The sequence below is a fragment of the Moschus berezovskii genome, chromosome 13 (assembly GCF_049115385.1).
Source record: "Moschus berezovskii isolate FMDL1 chromosome 13, NW_MosBer_1.0, whole genome shotgun sequence".
In the NCBI taxonomy this organism is placed as follows: domain Eukaryota; kingdom Metazoa; phylum Chordata; class Mammalia; order Artiodactyla; family Moschidae; genus Moschus; species Moschus berezovskii.
In genome coordinates, this window is record NC_142472.1 from 69,456,654 (window position 1) to 69,478,456 (window position 21,803).

A 21,803-nucleotide genomic window follows, 5' to 3' on the forward strand; every position below is an offset into this window, starting at 1 on the left:
TTGACATGGTAACCAACTTCTAAAATATAAAAGAGAAAGAAATCAATATGATCGTCTACAAACACCATCAGTTCAGTTCAGTTCAGTTCAGTCACTCAGTCGTGTCTGACTCTCTGCGACCCCATGAATCACAGCACGCCAGGCCTCCCTGTCCATCACCAACTCCCAGAGTTCACTCAAACTCATGTCCATCGAGTCGGTGATGCCATCCAGCCTCCTGCCCCCAATATCTCCTCCTGCCCCCAATACCTCCCAGCATCAGACTCTATTCCAGTGAGTCAACTAGTCGCATGAGGTGGCCAAAGTATTGGAGTTTCAGCTTTAGCATCAGTCCTTCCAATGAACACCCAGGACTGATCTCCTTTAGAATGGAATGGTTGGATCTCCTTGCAGTCCAAGGGACTCTCAAGAGTCTTCTCCAACACCACAGTTCAAAAGCATCAATTCTTCAGCGATCAGCTTTCTTCACAGTCCAACTCTCACATCCATACATGACCACGGGAAAAACCATAGCCTTGACTAGATGGACCTTGGTTGGCAAAGTAATGTCTCTGCTTTTTAATATGCTATCTAGGTTGGTCATAACTTTCCTTCCAAGGAGAAAGCGTCTTTTAATTTCCTGGCTGCAATCAGCATCGGCAGTGATTTTGGAGCCCCCCAAAATAAAGTCTGACACTGTTTCCACTGTTTCCCCATCTATTTCCCATGAAGTGATGGGACCAGATGCCATGATCTTAGTTTTCTGAATGTTGAGTTTCAAGCCAACTTTTTCACTCTCCTCTTTCACTTTCATCAAGAGGCCTTTGAGTTCCTCTTCACTTTCTGCCATAAGGGTGGTGTCATCTGCATATCTGAGGTTATTGATATTTCTCCCAGCAATCTTGATTCCAGCTTGTGCTTCTTCCAGCCAGCGTTCCTCATGATGTACTCTGCATATAAGTTAAATAAGCAGGGTGACAATATACCACCTTGACGTACTCCTTTTCCTATTTGGAACCAGTCTGTTGTTCCATGTACAGTTCTAACTGTAGCTTCCTGACCTGCATACAGGTTTCTCAAGAGGCAGGTCAGGTGGTCTGGGATTCCCATCTCTTTCAGAATGTTCCACAGTTTATTGTGATCCACACAGTCAAAGGCTTTGGCATAGTCAATGAAGCAGAAATAGATGTTTTTCTGGAACTCTCTTGCTTTCTCCATGATCCAGCAGATGTTGGCAATTTGATCTCTGGTGCCTCTGCCTTTTCTAAAACCTGCTTGAACATCTGGAAGTTCATGGTTGACATATTGCTGAAGCCTGGCTTGGAGAATTTTGAGCATGATTTTACTTGTGTGTGAGATGAGTGCAATTGTGCGGTAGTTTGAGCATTCTTTGGCATTGCCTTTCTTTGGGATTGGAATGAAGACTGACCTTTTCCAGTCCTGTGACCACTGCTGAGTTTTCCAAATTTGCTGGCATATTAAGTGCAGCACTTTCACAGCATCATTTTTCAGGATTTGAAATAGCTCTATTGGAATTCCATCACCTCCACTAGCTTTGTTCATAGTGATGCTCTCTAAGGACCACTTGACTTCACATTCCAAGATGTCTGGCTCCAGGTGAGTGATCACACCATCGTGATTATCTTCATTGTGAAGATCTTTTTTGTACAGTTCTTCTGTGTATTCTTGCCACTTCTTCTTAATATCTTCTGCTTCTGTTCTGTCCTTTATCGAGCCCATCTTTGCATGAAATGTTCCCTTGGAATCTCTAATTTTCTTGAAGAGATCTCTTGTTTTTCCTATCCTGTTGTTTTCCTCTATTTCTTTACATTGATCGCTGAGGAAGGCTTTCTTATCTCTCCTTGCTATTCTTTGGAACTCTGCATTCAGATGCTTATATCTTTCCTTTTCTCCTTTGCTTTTTGCTTCTCTTTTCACAGCTATTTGTAAGGCCTCCTCAGACAGCCATTTTGCTTTTTTGCATTTCTTTTCCATGGGGATGGTCTTGGTCCCTGTCTCCTGTACAACATCACGAACCTCTGTCCAGAGTTCATCAGGCACTCTATCTAAACACCATAAATAAAATTAAAAGGAAAAATAACAGCAAGAAAAATATTTGTACTGTATTTAACATTATTGATCTAGACACTTTTAAAAATCATTTTCTTTTAAAAGATGAAATCTTAATGGGAAATATTGGTGAGTTCAGTTCAGTCACTCAGTTGTGTCCGACTCTTTGTGACCCCATGGACTGCAGCACGCCAGGCCTCCCAGTCCATGAACAACTCCTGGAGCTTGCTCAAATTCATGTCCATCTAGTCAGTGATGCCATCCAACCATCTCATCCCCTGTTGTCCCCTTCTCCTCCTACCTTTAATCTTGCCCAGTATCAGGGTCTTTTCCAATGAGTCAGTTTTTCGCATGAGATGGTCAAATTATTGGAGTTTCAACTTCAGCTTCAGTCCTTCCAATGACTATTCAGGGCTGTTTTCCTTTAGGATGGATTGGTTGGATCTCCTTGCAGTCCAGGGGACTCTCAAGAGTCTTCTCCAACACCACAGTTCAAAAGCGTGAATTCTTTGGCGCTCAGCTTTCTTCACAGTCCAACTCTCACATCCATAGATGACCACTGGAAAAAAACCATAGCTGTGACTAGATGGACCTTTGTTGGCAAAGTAATGTCTCTGCTTTTTAATATACTGTCTAGCTTGGTCATAGCTTTTCTTCCAAGAAGTAAGCGTCTTTTAATTTCATGACCGCAGTCACCATCTGCAGTGATTTTGGAGCCTCCCAAAATAAAGGTTTTATTAAATAAGTATGCCATCATTTATTTAGCCATTCTTCTGGGTGACTCCCAATTTTTTCTATTGTAGACAAACCTAGGGGGACATTCCTTGTACATTCATCATTGCCCACTTTTCTGATTACCTCTTTCGTATCTAATTCCTCGAAGTTGAATTATTGGGTGAAGTTTGTGATATTTTCTAAAGCCATTGATCTATATTGCCAATTTGCCTTTTCAGGAAGTCTTACCAATTTATAGCATTTGAAGAAGGTAATGAGACTGTTCATGTCACTGCACGTTTATCAAAACAGAGTAGGACAATTTCTAAATTATCATCTCTAAATTATTATCAATTTCAAAGGTAAAAATAGTACCTTGTTTTAATTTGCATTCATTTATTAGCTGGAAGCTGAGTATTCTCTCACACATTTACTGGCCATTTTTATTCCTTCTTTTGTGAAATATTCATCACAATCTTCACTGATGAAGGATAAAGGACAGAAATTGGTAAAGGTTGTGATGAACACCAATTGATGAACACTTTTGGCTTCTCTCCCCATGGGAGAAGGGGTGATCAGATCTACTCTTTGCAAAGCATCTGGTTAAGTGCTAGAGGCCCTGCCCTTGTGAACAAAGATTGCCTTTGTCCATGCCTGCCTGGACCTGAGAGGAAAGCTTTGTTCATACTGACAGGCCTCTTGCACTTAAGCCTTGCTCCTCACCAATGATAATAAATTAGTGATAATGATATCAGAGATCAGAATGTGGCATAGACAAATGCACAGCAACACTTTTATCTCGACACACAGTTCCACTATTAAGAATGTGCTAAGTGACTTCTCATCTTATTGATCAGTAACTTGCTATACCATATTAGTCAGCTTTTTACTAATACAAAATATTATGCAATGTTACATAATGAACAACTCCAAGATTTAGTGGCTTCTTACAGCAAATATTTCTTCATTGCTTATAAATCTAAGGGTTGGGCATGGTTCTGTTGGTCTTTGTTTGGATTGTAATCTCTTCTCATTCTAGGGTCATCTCTAGCCTGAGTTCTTCTCATAGTGGAGGGCAGGCATGTGACAGGGTCAAACTCAGATTTTTAATGCCTCTTAGGGCTTCCCCATTGGCTCAGATGGTAAAGAATCTGCCTGCAATGCAGGAGACCTGGGTTTGATCCCTGGGTCAGGAAAATCCTCTGGAGAAGGGAATGGCCACCCACACCCACTCCAGTATTCTTGCCTGGAAAATTCCATGGACAGAGGGGCCTGGTGGGCTACAGTCCATGGGGTCACAAAGATTTGGACACGTCTGGGTGGCTAACGCTTTCACTTTCCTGTCTCTTCACACATATGTATTGCTTCATTCCCACCAATTTAGAACTGAATGAGTTCTCTTGATGTAAAAAGCAGAGACATTACTTTGCCACAAAAGGTCCGTCTAGTCAAGGCTATGGTTTTTCCAGTGGTCATGTATGGATGTGAGAGTTGGACTGTGAAGAAAGCTGAGCGCCAAAGAATTGATGCTTTTGAACTGTGGTGTTGGAGAAGCCTCTTGAGAGTCCCTTGGACTGCAAGGAGATCCAACCAGTCCATCCTAAAGGAAATCAGTCCTGGGTGTTCATTGGAAGGACTGATGCTGAAGCTGAAACTCCAATACTTTGGCCACCTCATGCGACGAGTTGACTCACTGGAAAAGAGTCTGATGCTGGGAGGGATTGGGGGCAGGAGGAGAAGGGGACAACAGAGGATGAGAATGGCTGGATGGCATCACCAACTCGATGGACATGAGTTTGAGTGAACTCCGGGAGTTGGTGATGGACAGGGAGGCCTGGCGTGCTGTGATTCATGGGGTTGCAAAGAGTCGGACACGGCTGAGCAACTGAACTGAACTGAATATGTATGTATAGATAATATAATATAGATGGAATTTATAGTAGGAATTGGGTTTGAAATATGGGCTTCCCTCATAGCTCATTTGGTAAAGAATCTGCCTGCAATGCAGGAGACCCTGATTCGATTCCTGGTTTGGGGAGATCCCTTGGAGAAGGGAAAGGCTACCCACTCCAGTATTCTGGCCTGGAGAATTCCATGGGCTGTATAATCTATGGGATCACAAAGAGTCAGACTTGACTGAGCAACTTTCGCTTTTACCTTTCAGAAATGAATGCAAACAAAAATACCTTAGAGTTCAGGAGATTGAAATAAAATATAATAAGAGTAACAAAAATGTATCATTTGGTGTGTAATCTTGTGATTACTTGGGTAGGAACTGTATGGTATATTGCTATGTTAGTGATCCTTAGGATAAGGAAAAAGATATTTTAAAATGGTAAAGAGTTAGCTATTGAGTCCTATCTAGTATATATTGACTATATACCTAACTGAGCTCTTGTTTACGAGAACAGAGGCAAGCCAGTTCTGAAACTGCTTTGTATATCAATGTCCCTCTGTATCTCCTTATTTCTCTTTTCTCTGCAATTGTTCTGCTAGCTTTTATTAAACTATAGATATTTCATCCCTCTGTGAATTGAAATCTTTTGCTTCTGTCATTTCTGCATACACATTGCATTTTAGAGTATGCATTCTGGGCATGCCAAGGAGGAAATAAAGTTTTCTCTCACTTTGGCTTGAAATTTTTTTCTTTCCAATTAGTTTACAGAGTGTTTTCTTCTTAGGCATTTCTCTTGGTAGAAAAAAATCTGTCTCCAAAAAGTATGTTTGGAACTGAAAGTGCATCTGTCTTGAGAGTCTGGCGCCATCTTAAATGTAAATGTGTGCTTTGTGAACATTAGTAATTGTTGAGAAAGACAAATAATGGAGATTGTGTCTATGAATTCTGTGTGTGTGTATGAGAGAGAGAGAGAAAGAGAGAGAGATTCAGAGGGAGTCAGAAGGAAGAGGCAAAAGAGAACTAAAGAAAGAAATGGGGAATTCTTGGGATAGTTAATAAACAGAAATCAGTTTGACTTGAAGCAGGTGCCAGGGTTATGACTATGATTACTAATTAGACAGCTACAAAATGATGACAAAGGGGGACCAGACACTTAGGGAAATCTTTTCATAAAGACAGAAAGGTCACAGAGAAGAAAAATAGGAATGAGACAAGAATCCAGCTTGTCCTCCTTTTCTGGGATAATAGGAGAGTCCAATTTAAGGTCCTGTGACAATGGATGTAATAATTCGGGAGCCCACCTTTTCAGGATACAATCTAGGTAAGGAGCTAAACACCTGAAGTGTTTTTTAAAGTTCAGTAGGGAGGAAAGATGATTTGGAAATTGATTGCCAAAGGTATTTGTTTTCCCAGTACTGGAGAAGGGGAGCATTCAGACTGGGGTCACCAGCAAGTGGTGACAAGAGTGGAACTGGAAATGGAATAAATAGAAACCTGATCAATATGTTAAAGGGTGTTGCGTGTGTACTCAGTTGCTCAGTTGTGTCCGACTCTTTGCTACTCCAAGGACTGTAGCCCACCATGCTACTCTGTCCATGGGATTTTCCAGGCAACAATACTGGAGTGGGTTGCCATTCCCTTCTCCAGGGGATCTTCCTGACCTAGGTATCAACCCTGAATCTCCTGCATTGCAGGCAGATTCTTTATCATCTGAGCCACTGGGGAAGCCATTCCCAATATCTAATCTTTCAAACATTTCTTCTTTAACTTCCCATGCCAGTGGAGCTTTAAAAACAACCGTAGAGTAGACATTATCTTTAAACTCAATTCAATTCAGTCAATTTATTGAGGATTTGTGTACTAGATTTTATAAGTGTGGGGATGAAGAGATAAGGAAGCTTGTTCCACTTCTTCAAATCTTACCACACAGGCAGCTTAGTGGAGAAACAAGCAGATCTTGGTATGTATCTGCTGTATGTGCTGTATGTGTGTGCTGTATGTATGTATGTGCTGTAAGGAAGATGAGGAAAAGTCCCATGGACAGAGCAGCTTGGTGGGCTATAGGCAGTGGGGTCACAAAGAGTCAGACATGACTGAGCATGTGCACACACACACACACACACTGGATACTGGGGGCAAGGAAGAAAGGAGACTCTGATTCAGGAGAAGAAGGAAGAGCTCAGTTTTGGACATGTGCTTGAGGGATCATGGGTCACCTAGATGGAGTCGATGGAAGTCAATCTCATTATTATAGAAAATGAAACTTTTAAGTAAATGAGGTCACCTGGGCCATTATAAAGAGAAGATCCTTGGGAATGCCAACAGTTGAGAAACAGGTAAAGGTAGAAGACAAGTCAGTAAAGGGTAAGAGACATTTGCTGGAAAGGTAGGAGAAGTTCTTTTTTTTTTGAGGGTATTAAATTTTTTATTGATTACACATGATAATGGATGATACACAAGCTTCTTTCCCATCTATAACTTTATCTGGTACCATAATTCAATTTAGATATATTGCATAGGATGTGCCAACAATCATTAATAACCAAAAAGAAAAAAAAAAAACTCCATGACTTTGCATGGGTGACCCTTTTAATGGTGAACTCCAGGTCACAACACAGTAACTGTCAGTTCAACTACACCAAGGTTCTGAAGACAACAGCTTCTCCACCAAGCAGGTTGTAAATAAATTTCAAATGGAACCTGGCATCACCCTGAAGGAATTCTAACTTCACACTGTTGGGGTAGTTTACCAAAATGGCTTCAGAGTAGACTAACTTTACACAGCACATTAAAAAAAAAAAAGACATTTATTCAGCGTCATGATCAGACTATTACATTTAGCAATCAACAGCATGGGTGCAAAAAAAAATCTACATTAAAACCCTTTGTTGGAATGCTTTACACTTTCCACAGAACAGAAACTGAAATAACCTGTTATACAATTAGTCACAAGTACAGTCCTCGAGCTTTTTGCCCATACACATGAGTATTGTCTAAAACATGTCTTCTTTGTAGCAGCTAGGCTCTGCCACCACTGTGCTTGGCTGAGTTCACAAATCTGTTGTAACCTGTAGCTTCCCTGTCACTTCTCTGGCTCTCCTCTCCTGCTAAGCTTTGTTTCCTGGCAGTAATTAAAACCTTCTGCCACTGCCATAGCAACTGCTGTTGCTGGAACCACCATAGCCACCTTGGTTTCGTGGTTTAGCAAAATATTGGCCTCCACCACCATAGGGGCCAGAACTTCTGCCTCCAAAGTTTCCTCCTTTCATGGGTCCAAAATTTGAAGATTGATTGTTGTAATTGCCGAAATCATTGTAGCTTCCGCCACCTCCAAAATTGCTTCCGTCATTACCAAATCCATTATAGCCATCCCCACTGCCACCATATCCGCCACCACCACGGCTGCCACCAAAGCCACCTCGACCACTGAAGTTTCTTCCACGACCAAAGTTGTCATTCCCACCGAAACTACCTCCACGACTGCCACCAAAGTTTCCAGAACCACTTCGACCTCTCTGGCTGGATGAAGCACTAGCCATCTCTTGCTTAGACAGGGCTTTTCTCACTTCACAGGTGTGGCTGTTCACAGTGTGGTATTTCTGAATGACAATCTTGTCTACGGAGTCATGGTCATCAAAGGTTACAAAAGCAAAGCCCCTCTTTTTGCCACTGCCTTGGTCAGTCATGATTTCAGTTACTTCAATTTTCCCATACTGTTCAAAATAATCTCTCAGGTGATGTTCTTCAGTGTCTTCTTTAATGCCACCAACAAAAATCTTTTTCACAGTTAAGTGGGCATCAGGTCTTTGAGAATCTTCTCTTGAGACGGCCCTCTTTGGTTCCACAACTCTTCCGTCCACCTTGTGTGGCCTTGCGTTCATGGCCGCATCCACCTCCTCCACCGTGGCGTAGGTGACAAACCCGAAGCCTCTGGAGCGCTTGGTGTTTGGATCCCTCATTACCACGCAGTCTGTGACCGTTCCCCATTGCTCAAAATGGCTCCTCAGACTCTCATCGGTTGTTTCAAAGCTCAGTCCTCCGATGAAGAGCTTCCGCAGCTGTTCGGGCTCTTTGGGAGACTCTGATTTAGACATGACGGCAGTGGAGGCGGGGAAGACTTCAACGATGCTTTCTCGGCGGCGTCCACGGGCAGAAAGGAGGAAAAGTTCTTTACAGTACAAAATGCCTCCAAACCTGTGGGTTGAATGGATATAATTAATTAATTGTATTTATTATAGATGTAACTAATTAATTGCTGTAAGTAATACCTCTGCAAATGAATCATTTTTCAAATTAGGCAACTGCACAGATTTAAATCTTCTGTCCTTTGTTGGTGCTTAGAATAATATTACTGAATGATTGTGTGTCCTAAAACTGAGTGTGTGAAAAGGCTCTTCAATGGATCTGGGGAGTAACTTACAGTTACAGAGTCAATGTGATCTAGAATGTAAAGGACTGAATGAAAATACATTCAATTTGAAGGGGAATTTCTTTGAGCAGTTTATTTGGAAAATATATTTCTTTTACCTATATTGTATTATCATAAATCTCCTTTCCCCTAAAAGTTTAGTTCAAGAAGAGACTGATGTTCAAAATTAGATTTTATGGGGTAGATATTTTAGAAATAGTATCTGAAACACTAAAAAATAAATTCTATCAGATGCAATTGTGTCCAGTACTTTTCTTTTTCTTCATGTATCTTGGATATCTTTCCATGTCAGTTTCAAAGAACTTCCTTGTTCTTAAAAAAAAAAAAACCAGCTGTGCAGATAGCCACTAAATGAATGGATGAGAATAGACAGGTAACTCCATATGCTGGAAGTTAAGGTGATTTCTGACATTCTCCGTTCACAACAGTGCTGTAGTAGATAACCATTCCATGTGTCATTTTCACAGTCTGCTAACAAATCTGCCCGATAAATTCCTGAAAGTAAAATTGCTGCATTAAGTGATATGTGCAGTTATAATTTCAAAATATACTGCCAAATTGACGCCATATGAAGTTCCAATTTGAATTCTCAGCAGCAGCATACAAGAATTCATGTTGTCTTCACTGCTTTGCAGCAAGCCTATCTCCAAAATTTTAAAATGTTTCCAATGTGATAAGTTAAAAATAATGCCACATATTTTAATTTGCATTTTTCCTTAATGTGGTCATGTATTTCCTATATTTAAGAGCTATTTGTATTTCCTTTCCTGTGAATTATTTGTTCATATGTCTTGCTTTTTCTATTTATTTTTCATGGTTTTAAGAAATTAATTATATATTAATGAAATTAATATATAAATTTCTCCCAAGCTATTTTTTGTTTGTTTGTTTTTTTTTGATTTTGTTTTTGGTGGTTTGCTTTGCAGAAAGTTTCAACTTTTGTGTAGTCAAATTTGTTAGTTGTTTAAAAACTTTTTGAATTTCATAAGGCATAATAGCTACAAAGGTCTTTCTTATTCTGAAGTTGTAAGAAAATCCTCCTATATTCCCTTTATTGTTAAATCTTTGTTTGTATTTTAATTTTAAAAGATATTTGGAGTTTTTCCCTGATATAAAGTTGAAGTCCCTGCATAAAGACTTAGTTTGGATCTGGAAAATCTTGTTTTAAGTAAGAAGTTAATTGAGAGAGTAAGAAATTTGAAGATTTTTTATTTTTAACCTAAAAGTGTAGTGATTGAGAAATCTTTTTGGAGTGAGTGGTGGTTGCCGTAATTTCAACACCCAATGACAGTAGACAATCTCATTTCTATTTTTTTTTTTTGGTCTATTTCAATAATGTATTAAATAGAACTTATCTGGATAACGAAAGGTCTTCTTTTAGATTAACTTGAAAGTGGACACAGAGTTCTGACCAGCGATAAGAATGGAATGGAAGAACAGAAAATCAAGAAGCCTTAAAGTATTGTGGGGCTTCCCAGGTGGTAAAGAACCTGCCTGCCAATGCAGGAGACGTAAGAGATGTGGATTCAGTCCCTGGGTTTGGAACATCCCCTGGAGGAGAGAATGGCAATACACTCCATTATTCTTGTCTGGACAATCCCATGGACAGAGGAGCCTGGTGGGCTACAGTCCATGGGGTCGCACAGTTGGAAATGACTGAAGAGACTAAGGAGACATGTGCAAAGTATTGTGAGGGAATGGAACGAGAAACTTGAGGACCAAATCACAAAGTTGCTTTTTCAAAATTAGATTTTAGGGTGAAACTGGAGAAGGGATTATTGACGAAAAAAGTTGTAGTTCTGAGGATGTGATAAATAATAATTGCTCTTGGGTTCAGGTTTTGCATCAGTTGAGTTCAGGTCAGGTCAGCTTTGCTGCCAAATGACTTTCTAAAAAATCTTTTATTTTCAGAGCATTTTTAATTTCAGAATTTCCTGTAGATTTGTGGTCTTCAAATCATCTGAGTTATTTTTCTCTGCTATGATTTTCCCTGTATTTACCAGCATCAGATAGTTGTTCTCTGTGGCAGGGTTGGAGGGGATACTTTACATTGGAAAATGACTACAAGAGTAGAAAAAAGAAGACTCATATTCTAAATATTCTTTCCTGCTAGTTTCATTTGATGGGATACCCTTCCATTCAAAGACATGTATATGGAGAACACTCTGATGAAACCCAAATTCATTCTTTTCTCATACGCTTTATAGTTTCCTGATAACTTATATTGTAGCTTACAGTTAATATCCTACTAGGTGAATATTCTGCTTATGTGTTTGTACAGTGTGTGGTACTAGGTGCTGGGGAACCAAATTAGATGCTCTTTCTCCTGAGGGATCTTAATGTCAGTTTAGTGAGATGAAGAGGTAAAGCAGTAAGTGTAGCCCAATGTGGTGAGTGTCAGGTATAAATAGGAACAGCGTACTTTGGGGGCATGGAGAAAGCCCAGCTAAACCATATTGCACAGCTAAACCATACAGAAGGGGATGAAAGGCTTGACCTGAGTTCTAAAGTCTGGAAAGGAGTTAATGAAGAACTAGGAAAAGAAATGGAGATCACTACAATGTATGTGTGTGGGGAAGTTCAAGTGGCTTATTTGGGCTGGAGTTGAGGGCCTGTGTGGGGGATAGAGAAGGCAAGCCAGTGAGGCAGGAAGGAGTCAGAGTGTGAAGGGCCTGTGTCCTAAGCTGGAGCATTCGACCACTGTTTTGAAAGCCAGGGGATAGGGATAAGCAAAAAATGGACATGTCTAGGTTTGCCTTTGATAAAGACCATTGAGATATTTTTGTGGAGGATAAATTTGGGTGGGCTAGATGGGGAGCTGGAAGACTCAGGCAGGTGATGATGAAAGCTGGGTGGGAGGGGTAAGACTCAAGAGGCAGTAGAAGCTATAGGGACAAAGAAAGTGAAAGTGTTAGGCACTTAGTTATGTCTGGCCCTGAGATCTCATGGCCTGTAAGCCCCCCAGGCTCCTCTGTCCATGGTATTCTCCAGTCAGGAACACTGGAGTGGGTTGCCGTTTCCTTCTCCAGGGGATCTTCCCAACCCAGGGATTGAACCCAGGTCTGCACTTCAGGCAAATTCTTTACCAACTGAGCTACTTTGGAGGCCTGAGACAAAGAAACTATATCCCAATTAAAAATAATGCTGTAGTATAGAGTTAAAAAAAAAAGAAGCTGTAGGGACTGATGGTTGACTGAATGTGGAAAAGGGAGAAACAAAGGCAGTTTGTAACCAGTGAACCTGGGACCAGGTGTTTTAAGACTGTGGCCAGAACTGGAGTGGGTCCAGCCTGGTTTAAACTCTTCTCCAGGGTGACATGTAAAAATCCTCTGGTTTGGTGTTTCTGCCATTGCCTAGAAGTCCAAATGTGACCATCCCCCATCCCCACCCTGCCAAGGTTGCTAATTAAAGAAAAATAACTTTAATTAAAAAAAAAAAACACCTCTTTTGTTTAAACTGTTTTGTGGATGGTAGTACCTTTATGGACTTTGGGAGAAGTGGTCATTCTGCTTTGGATATCTGAAATTTGCTAGTGGGATAGACTAATGGGGTTACCCAGGAGATGGTTAGCAAAGAGTTTTCATGTGTATGAGAGAGGTTGAAGCCAGAGCATAGATTTGGGAGTTATCTAACCATTCCTGGCTTGGGTGTGACCATTCAGGGTGAGACTATAGAGAACAAAGAAGAGAGATTCTGTGTCAGTGCCCCGCAGAGACAAATGTATCTCCTGTATAAATTGGGCAGGAGTTTCCTGAAGGGGGTGGCTGTAAGCAATGCATTAAGAACTTTTGCAACTGGCTGGATCCACTTCTCAGGACAGTTAACCTGTAGCAGAGAATGGTCAGAGTGGAAAAATTGCAGATGGAACCCAAATCTGTTGGGTTAACTTTTGATTTGAGATTAAAGAGGTGGGCTATATGCCATTGCCTAAAGTCCCTTTCAGCGTAATCTCAGGGATCCACCTTTCCATACTGGAGATAGGCCTATTTGGGAGGTCTAGTTAAGCGACCTCCATACCAAATGATGGTCTCCGAAGGTCATCTTGACTATTGACTACTGGAAAAACAATAGCTTTGACTATACGGAGCTTTGTTGGTAAAGTGATGTCTCTGCTTTTTAATATGCTGTTTATATTGGGCATAGCTTTTCTTCCAGGGAGCCAGCATCTTTAATTTCATGGCTGCTGTCACCATCTGCAGCAATAACAGTGGTCATCATGCCATACTCTTGATTTCTTATCTTCTTATGTTTTATTAGTGGAAGAATGTTGCAATGTTGTAGGTGCAATATAGATAAGGATTTGAAATTTTGTTGAGGGCGGTCAGGCCAAATTTTAGACCATCAGTCTCTGGATGTGTCTTTGCTAATTGTTGAATGTGAGTTGTTATGTTACTTTTCTTCAGTTCTGTTCGAGCTGTCACATCCAAATTTTTCTATCCCAGAACATAAGTGAAAGGTAGACAAGAAGCTTCCAGAATCTCTCTCCATTCCCATTTCATGCTACGCTTTCATTTTTTGATATGTTCCAGAGCCACTGGTCTTGCTTCATTTCTTCTATCACTGAGCTGTTTCATCGGCCACAGGACCTCTGCACAGTCTGCCTGGAATCCCCCACAGCTTTTACTCACAACTGGCACTTTCTCCTGTTTCAAGTTCTGGTCTATTTGCCACTTTTCCCCTCTGATCACCCAATTCACAGAGGGGATTCCTCTCCCTATCCCCACTTCTCAGCAGTCTGTCAATTTGCCTACTTATTTTCTGTGGTGTTCAATGGTATACCCTGACAACAATAATAATGTGAAGACATCTCAAATTTATTCTCGTTTGAACAATTCAAATGGCTGGCTTCCCTGGTGGCTCACTTGACAAAGAGTCTGACTGCAATGCAGGAGACCCCAGTTCAGTTTCTGGGTTGGGAAGATCCCTTGGAGAAGGGAATGGCAACCAACTCCAGTATGTTTGCCTGGAAAATCCCATCGACAGAAGAGCCTGGTGGGCTACAGTCCATGGGGTCACAAAGAGTCAGACACAACTGAGTGACAAACACTTGAACAATTCAATGTACCAAGGTGTGATATTAATATACCCCAATGATAAATAAGAAATTGGAGGCCCAGAAAGCTCAAGAGAGTTATCCAGGGTCACACAGTTAGTAATGACAGAGCTGCACATGGTCTGATTGACTGACCATGGCTGCTCTCATAACATCATCGTCTTGAGGGGAGCATCTCAATGTGACCTTTCCAAGGACTAGCATTTCTCTCAAATCCGCTGTCTTTGGTGAAGGCTTCACTTCCCTATGTCTTTGCCTTTAAGACAATTTCTTTTATTCCTTTCATGGAATCTATAGTGAATCTCCGAGAACTCCAGAGAAAGATGATTTTGTTTTTCCCTGTAAAAGGGAAATAGCCCCTGATTTCAGCACTGATTAGAAGTGAGGTCTTTCCCTGGGGACATAATCAGCCGTGGACAGTAGGTTCTGATGATGTCTGAGTTTCTTTCTCCCGCTCTGCCCTGAGAGGAGATGAAGGGTTTTCAGTCTTTACTTTTTAATGACTATGTAAGAGGAAAAGAACGAGCTGGTGCAAGAGAAGAGGTGAGTCATATTGGAAGCAGTGATGAAGCATGCCAGGTGATAAGCTGTGTGTTGTTGGCAGGGGGTGGTCTTTCCCAGTACTCAGTAATTATTTCAAGGAGCTCAATCAAACCCACTGCTGGCCCCATGTAAATCAAAGGAGGAGCTAACTAACTGCCAATTTCTCCCTTTAAATTCCTTCCCTTCCTATCATTAAAGAACTTTGCAACACAGAAACATAAGTGCAAGAGCCAAGCCTAAATTCATTTGCACAATCTCTTCCCTCAGTGTTTACTTCTAAAGGAGGCAAGAGGGGGCCACCCTGACTAACCAGATTTTCATAGAGTACTGACAGCCGTCTAATTAGAATAAGATGAGACCTAAATTGGTTTAGGAGAACTTAGTCCTCCCCCTCACTCCCCAGAACTATCTTAGAGGTTTTTATTTTTTTAAATTTAAAAACACTTCTGACTTTTTATTTTGCTTTTGTGCTACAAAAATATGCTCCCCCATCCCCTCCATTCTGATAAATTCCTCCTTGGTTACAGTGACAGGATAAAGGAGGACATTTTTATTACTGTCATTTTAGTTTGGTCTCTGAACCAAGGGAAGGACACCAGGAAGTGGAAAATCTGTTCAAGGGCACCAAGGAATTTCTTCCCACCTTACCAAGAAAGATTGTAGGACAACCCCAAGCTCACTGCTGGTGCAAACGTATCATCATATTTTGCAATGTCTTGTGAACCAGTCCATTCTAAAGGAGATCAATCCTGGGTGTTTATTGGAAGGACTGATGCTAAAGCTGAAACTGCAATACTTTGGCCACCTCATGCAACGAGTTAACTCACTGGAAAAGACTCTGATGCTAGGAAAGGTTGGGGGCGGGAGGAGAAGGGGACGATGGAGAATGAGATGGCTGGATGGCATCACCGACTCTGTGGACATGAGTTTGAGTGAACTCTGGGAGTTGGTGATGGACAGGGAGGCCTGGCATGCTGTGATTCATGGGGTCGTGGAGAGTCAGACACGACTGAGCGACTGAACTGAACTGAACTGTTGAAGCAAAGATTTAATTTCTGCCATCGCCAAAACCTTCTATACCTACAACCCAGAAGATCCAGCAAATTACCCTTCAGTCAATAGTAACAGCTGAAGTAGTTTCATAGCAGCATCTCTATATTGATTATACTCAAGTGTATCATTGCTCCACATAAAAATATATACACACAAAAATTATAAATAATGTGGAAGTGTTGACTAGCTGTGGTTATCATTGAGAGATTCTAATTATAAAATTCATATTTTTTTCTGCATTTTGCAAATCTTCTACAATTACATATGTTACTTTTATATGCTGAAAAATAGACATTTTAAAATATCATTGTGCATTGGTTTCTATATACCATAAAAAGCTATACAAAGCCAAAAGACTAGAAAGAAATGTAGGAAGTTATTTTTAAAATATTTATTTATATACAATGTGTTAGTTTCAGGTAACAGCAAAGTGATTCAGTTAGACCTATATATTCTTTTTCAGATTCTTTTCCATTATAGGTTATTACAGTATATTGAATATAGTTTCCTGTTCAGTTCAGTTCAGTCCAGTTCAGTTCAGTCGCTCAGTCGTGTCCGACTCTTTGCGACCCTGTGAATCACAGCACGCCAGGCCTCCCTGTCCATCACCAACTCCCGGAGTTCACTCAAACTCATGTCCATCAAGTCGATGATGCCATCCAGCCATCTCATTGTCTGTTGTCCCCGTTTCCTCCCGCCCCCAATCCCTCCCAGCATCAGAGTTTTCCAGTGAGTCAACTTGTCGCATGAGGTGGCCGAAGTATTGGAGTTTCAGCTTTAGCATCAGTCCTTCCAATGAACACCCAGGATTGATCTCCTTTAGAATGGACTGGCTGGATCTCCCTGCAGTCCAAGGGACTCTCAAGAGTCTTCTCCAACACACAGTTCAAAAGCATCAATTCTTCGGCGCTCAGCTTTCTTCACAGTCCAACTCTCACATCCATACATGACCACGGGAAAGGAAGTTATTAATACTGGTTATCCCTAGATGGCGGGCCAAAGGGAAATTTGTTTTACTTTTCATCTATTATGATGTGATCAGCATGTGTTAGCTTCGAAATGGGAAATGAAACAATTAAAAAAATGAGATTAGAGAAAGAATGCACCAGTGCAGTAGTATGTATCACACTTAAAATCAAAACATTGATGAAAGAAACATGCTGGACAAGAGTTATGCAGCGAAACCAGGAATTTTATGCTGCCAAATGAAAGAAAAAAAATCTTGCCAATGATTTTTATTGTTGTTTAGTTGCTGTGTCATGTCCCTCTCTTTTGCAACCCCATGGGCTATATAGATCACCAGTCTCCTCTGTTCATAGGATTTCCCATACAAGAAAACTAGAGTGGGTTGCCATTTCCTTCTTCAGGGGATCTTCCTGATGCAGGGATTGAACCCATGTCTCCAGCATTAGAAGGCAGATTTATTACCACTGAGCTACTGGAAGTCCTCCCAGTAGTTTGAGGTCACCTAAATACCAAGATTCTTAGCATGGTGTTCATGAGCATTGATGAAGATGGTACAGCCCTTCTGTGGACCTTTGTGTACAGCATGTACTTTAATTTTTGTTTATGGTTAAGTTTTATCATACAATCCTATGTGTGTCTTTAGAAGTCATCTTTTCCTTTACTGAGTCTAGATAGAGCATAAGTAAATAGACAAAATAATGTTTTATAATGCTGTATTGATATATACCAAAGTGATTTCCATTAATCTGTCAAGGCACAAACACCAGAACCATTTTCTATAATTTCTCTGATCATCATAATTCAGTTTAAGAAAATGATTTAGAACACTTCGGAGAAAGATAAAGAGCTACTTTTGAGCATTTTTCTTGTATTTGGTTTTGAAAGTTATGAAAACCATGGAATTATTGTAAGAGGTTCATCGGCCCGAAGGTACAAATGTTTTTACTTGAAGGTCTATGTGGTCTGGGCTTCCCAGCTGGTGCTAGTGGTAAAGAACCCACTTGCCAGTGCAGGAGACATGAGGAACTTGGGTTGGATCTCTGGGTAGGGAAGATCCCCTGAAGGAGGACATGGCAACCCACTCCAGTATTCTTGCTTGGAGAATTCCCATGGACAGAGGAAATTGGCAGGGTACAGTCCATAGTGTTGCAAAAAGTTAGTCATGATTGAAATGACTTAGCATGTATGCTATGTGGTCTATGTGAAGATTTGTGTGGAAATTATGACTTTAGAAAGTAGTTCTTTGATTGTGAGAGACAATAGAACATAGATATTGCTGTCATTCAGATCTGACTTCAAATTCCAGTATCTGAATCCAAGAGTTTGGGAAAAACATTTTATGTAGATTGAGACTTGAGTGTGCTTTATAGGTTGAAGACCTTTCCTTAGCAGTTAAAAAGGAAAGAATAAAAAAAAAAAATCAAAAGCTCATCTCTCTAGATTTCCGATTATAAGTTGTCCCTAGTGGACCTGTGGGTCTTGGGTTTCTTTGTTATACAGCTGTTAAGTGTATGACTTTGACAATTTACCTAACCTCTCTATGTTTTCATTTCCTTATCTGAAAATAAGACTTCCCACTGTCTCAGATGGTAAAGAATCTGCCTGCAATGTGGGAGACTGGGTTTGATCCCTGGGTTGGGAAGATCCCCTGGAGAAGGAAATGGCAACCCACTCCAGTATTCTTCTCTGGAGAATTCAGAGGGAGCCTGGCAGGCTACAGTCCATGAGATCGCCAAGAGTTGTACACTACTGAGGGATTAACACTATTCTATTCTGAAAATAAGAGTAATAATGTCTTCCATCATACAATTGTCAAGAGGATAACATAATTTGATTTATATAATTTCTTAGAACACTGCCTGGCACAGAGTAAATGCGCTATGAATGTTCTTAGCATTTATCTCCAGCAGTCAAAGTGTTTGATGTTGATGGTAATATAAAAAGTCTTAAAAATAGCCTAGGGTGTTGCTGATGATGGTGGCAAATCCACTGGGGCCAGAATTTCTCATTTATGTTTATTCCTCTTTCAGGAGCCAGAGTTATTTCCTAAACTGACACAAGCCCTGTGGATCTCAGGCAAAGTTCATCTGTCTCGATTCAGGCATTTATTCCAAAAATGTTATTGTCTTATTTTTGGATTCTGAAAAACTTTGAGAAAAAGAAAAATAACACTTAACGTATTCTAATTTGCCAAGACCACTGTAATGTGTCTTGCAGAGTGATGTTCTAAGTTTACCCCATGTGGGTAACTGAAAAGAGATGAAATGACTCATCTGGTTTGTTCTCCGTAATCTCTCATGAACTTGACTCGGCTTACTTAGAGCTTTAAGTGGGAAAAAGAGAAAAAGATTCCATTGTTTAAAGGAAGAGAACTATGTTTCTCTCTCTAAGCATTCTCTCTGTATTTACACTGATGACAATTGCTCAGTACTTTCGTGTTAATCCTTGGTTTATTGTTTTAGTGATGTATCTTTCAGTTTTCTATGTATTTTAACTAAAATAGAATCAGATGTTGTTTGTTACCTGCTAAACGTTTTCTTGCCCTTTCCACCTACTTACTCATCAGCATTCCTCCCAGTATCTGACAAGGGCTCAGCAGGAAACAGATGTCACACTTAAATTAGGATAATTTGAGGATGGTTTAATAAGCAGACGCTTTACAAAGACTTTGGGGGGATGTAGGGAGCCCCAGGGAACAGTGTGTCCCCTGGTGCTGGTAACAAGAGAGGACAGCAGGCAGAGGAAGATGAGAGACTCTTAGAATCTCAGTGGAGCCAGTGTGACGAAGTCCACTTTGAGAGGAGCAGTGACCATGATTGCACAGTGAAGGAAGCAGCCAACCAAAAGCAACCCCATGAGGAGGGACCAGGCAGACTAAATATTTCTACTTCTCTCTCCCCGCTCCCACCAGTCCCCTGCCAGGACTTCCCACTGACTGATCCCAAGGATAACCAGAAGGCATGGGACACTTGGTGCAAACCCCCCCCATCAGCCTTAGCTGGTGGAACAGGCTCAAAGAGAGTGCAGGAGGTACCTACGTGTTACCTGTCCTTTCTCCCTTCTCTTCCATGTCTGAGACAGGGATGCAATTCCTGCAGCCCACCTTTCTCCACTGATCATCTTCTCCCTCCCCTCTCCCTCTCCATCATCTCCTTCCCAGCAGTGGATCATTTTGCTCAAGTTTCTTCCATTTGAAAATAACAACCATAGACATGGCAACCTATTCCAATATTCTTGCCTGGGGAATCCCATGGCCAGAGGAGCCTGGTGGGCTACAGTTGCAAACAGTTGGACATGACTGAAGAGACTTATCATGCAAATACCCCCTTTAGTATCATTTTAGTGTTCTTGAAGAAATGACAGTTAAGATCCTTGGGCTGAATTGGTGTTAACAGGTAAAGAGTGCATTTCAGTCAAGGAAAAAATAGTTTCAGTAGAGTTTCTGAAGAGGAATAAGCAAGGGTCAGAGTGGTTGATGCTTGGTTAGCAAGGCTCAAGAAGAGACTGCAGGACTAGCCAGGATCCGAATCATGCAGGAACTGTCGGTTTCAGAAAGAACGTTGGATGTTATCCTGAGAACAGTTGGAAGCTGATCCAGTCACTATTGCTGTATAAATAAGCAACCCCCAAATTTAGTGGTATAAGAATGGCCGTTTAATTTTTACTCAAATTTTGTGGGCCAGTAATTCATAAGGGACTCAGCTGGGCAGTTCTTGCTCAGATTCTCATATTTAGTTTTGTTCAGATGTTGCCTGGGGTCAGTGACCATCAGCCGAAGTCTCAGCTAGGCTGGATGGTCAAGATGTTTGGTAGTTGGTGGTGCGAGTTCAGCTGAGGCTGTAGACTGGAGTGCCTTATATGACTTTTCTGAAATGGAGGTCTACCTTTTTTACAAATAGTATCATTTTATTTAGTGTTACAGGAATGGGGTCGCAAAGAGCTGGACATGACTGGGCGACTAAACAACAAAACATAGGAAATTTTAGGTTACTTCTTAAAACCAAAAGAAAAGAAATTCAAAATTCCCCAGATAACAAGGCAGGAAATTGGAATTCCAGTTCATTAAGTTTCTACAGCTGACTTTCTCCAAAGTAAGAATCTCAAGGAAAACAGATGGAAGCTTCCTGGCCCTTTTTGACCTAGGCCCAGAAGTTGCATAATGTCACTTCCACTGCATTCCATTAATTGAGTCTGTCCCAGATTCAAGGATGAGAGCAGTTTTACTCCATCTCTTAGTTGGGGAGAGTCCCAAGTCCCAATCACATGTGGTCCCAAGAGCATGTGTGAAACATGTTATCATGGAAAATACGATCTCTCCTGCTATTTAAATACTTTTAACACAGTAGGAATGAAGGCCAATATGGGTCCTACAAAGGTCACTGTGCTTGCTGCTCGGACTAAAGAGTGAACGAGACTGTACATGGTAGCCTATGAAGGTAGTGCAGGCAAGATGTGTTGATGGTTTGGTGCAGAAGGCTGGCAGCAGACATGGGGAGCAACAAGAAAATATGAGTTAAGTTGTAGACGGTACTGCTGAGGCTCGGTGAAGGATGGAGTGTGGAGTGTGATGGAGAAGTGATGTCATGTGACTTGCAGGTTTCTGGACTTGAAGCTATTAAGTGAATGCTGGTGCTATTTTCTGAGATTAGGCAGTTAGGAGGAGGGGTGGTTTTGAAGGCAAAAATCAAGGCTTCACTTTAGATTGAGTGTAAGTTGGGCTTCCTCTTGTGGCTCAGGGATAAAAAAATCTGCCTGCAGTGTAGGAGATCTGGGTTCAATCCCTGGGTCAGGAAGATCCCCTGGAGGAGGGATTGGCAACCCACTCCAGTGTTCTTGCCTGGAGAGTCCCATGGACAGAGGAACCTCGGGGGTTATGGTCCATGGGGTTGCAAAGAGTTGGACGTGACTGAAGTGACTGAGCACACAAGTTGCTTTGGGGCCAACCAAGTAGACTTGTCGAGAGGCTGTCTACATGCTCAGAGGTGGGGCTCAGAAGAAAACTCTGGGCTAGAGATATAGATGTGGTACTGGCCGTCACATGAATGATAAGTAAAACCATGAAAAGGGATGAGATTCAACTAAGAGAATGTCTGCAGAGA

The 21,803-nt window shown here is 41.2% G+C and overlaps 1 long non-coding RNA gene and 1 pseudogene across 3 annotated transcripts in view; one reads left to right on the forward strand and one right to left on the reverse strand.

Moving 5' to 3' along the window:
* The window catches only part of LOC129556256 (uncharacterized), a 162,891-nt gene that overhangs the window by 98,715 nt on the left and 42,373 nt on the right, over positions 1 to 21,803 (forward strand). Inside the window, exon 4 of one of the 3 annotated variants that reach the window (XR_008685946.2) lies at positions 18,735 to 19,133. The exons of the other annotated variants lie outside the window; for them this stretch is intronic. This is a non-coding gene — a long non-coding RNA (uncharacterized LOC129556256). Of the gene's footprint in view, positions 1 to 18,734; positions 19,134 to 21,803 lie in introns of those variants that run through there. 3 annotated transcript variants of the gene reach the window in all.
* Positions 7,184 to 9,842, reverse strand: LOC129556254 (heterogeneous nuclear ribonucleoprotein A1-like; annotated as a pseudogene).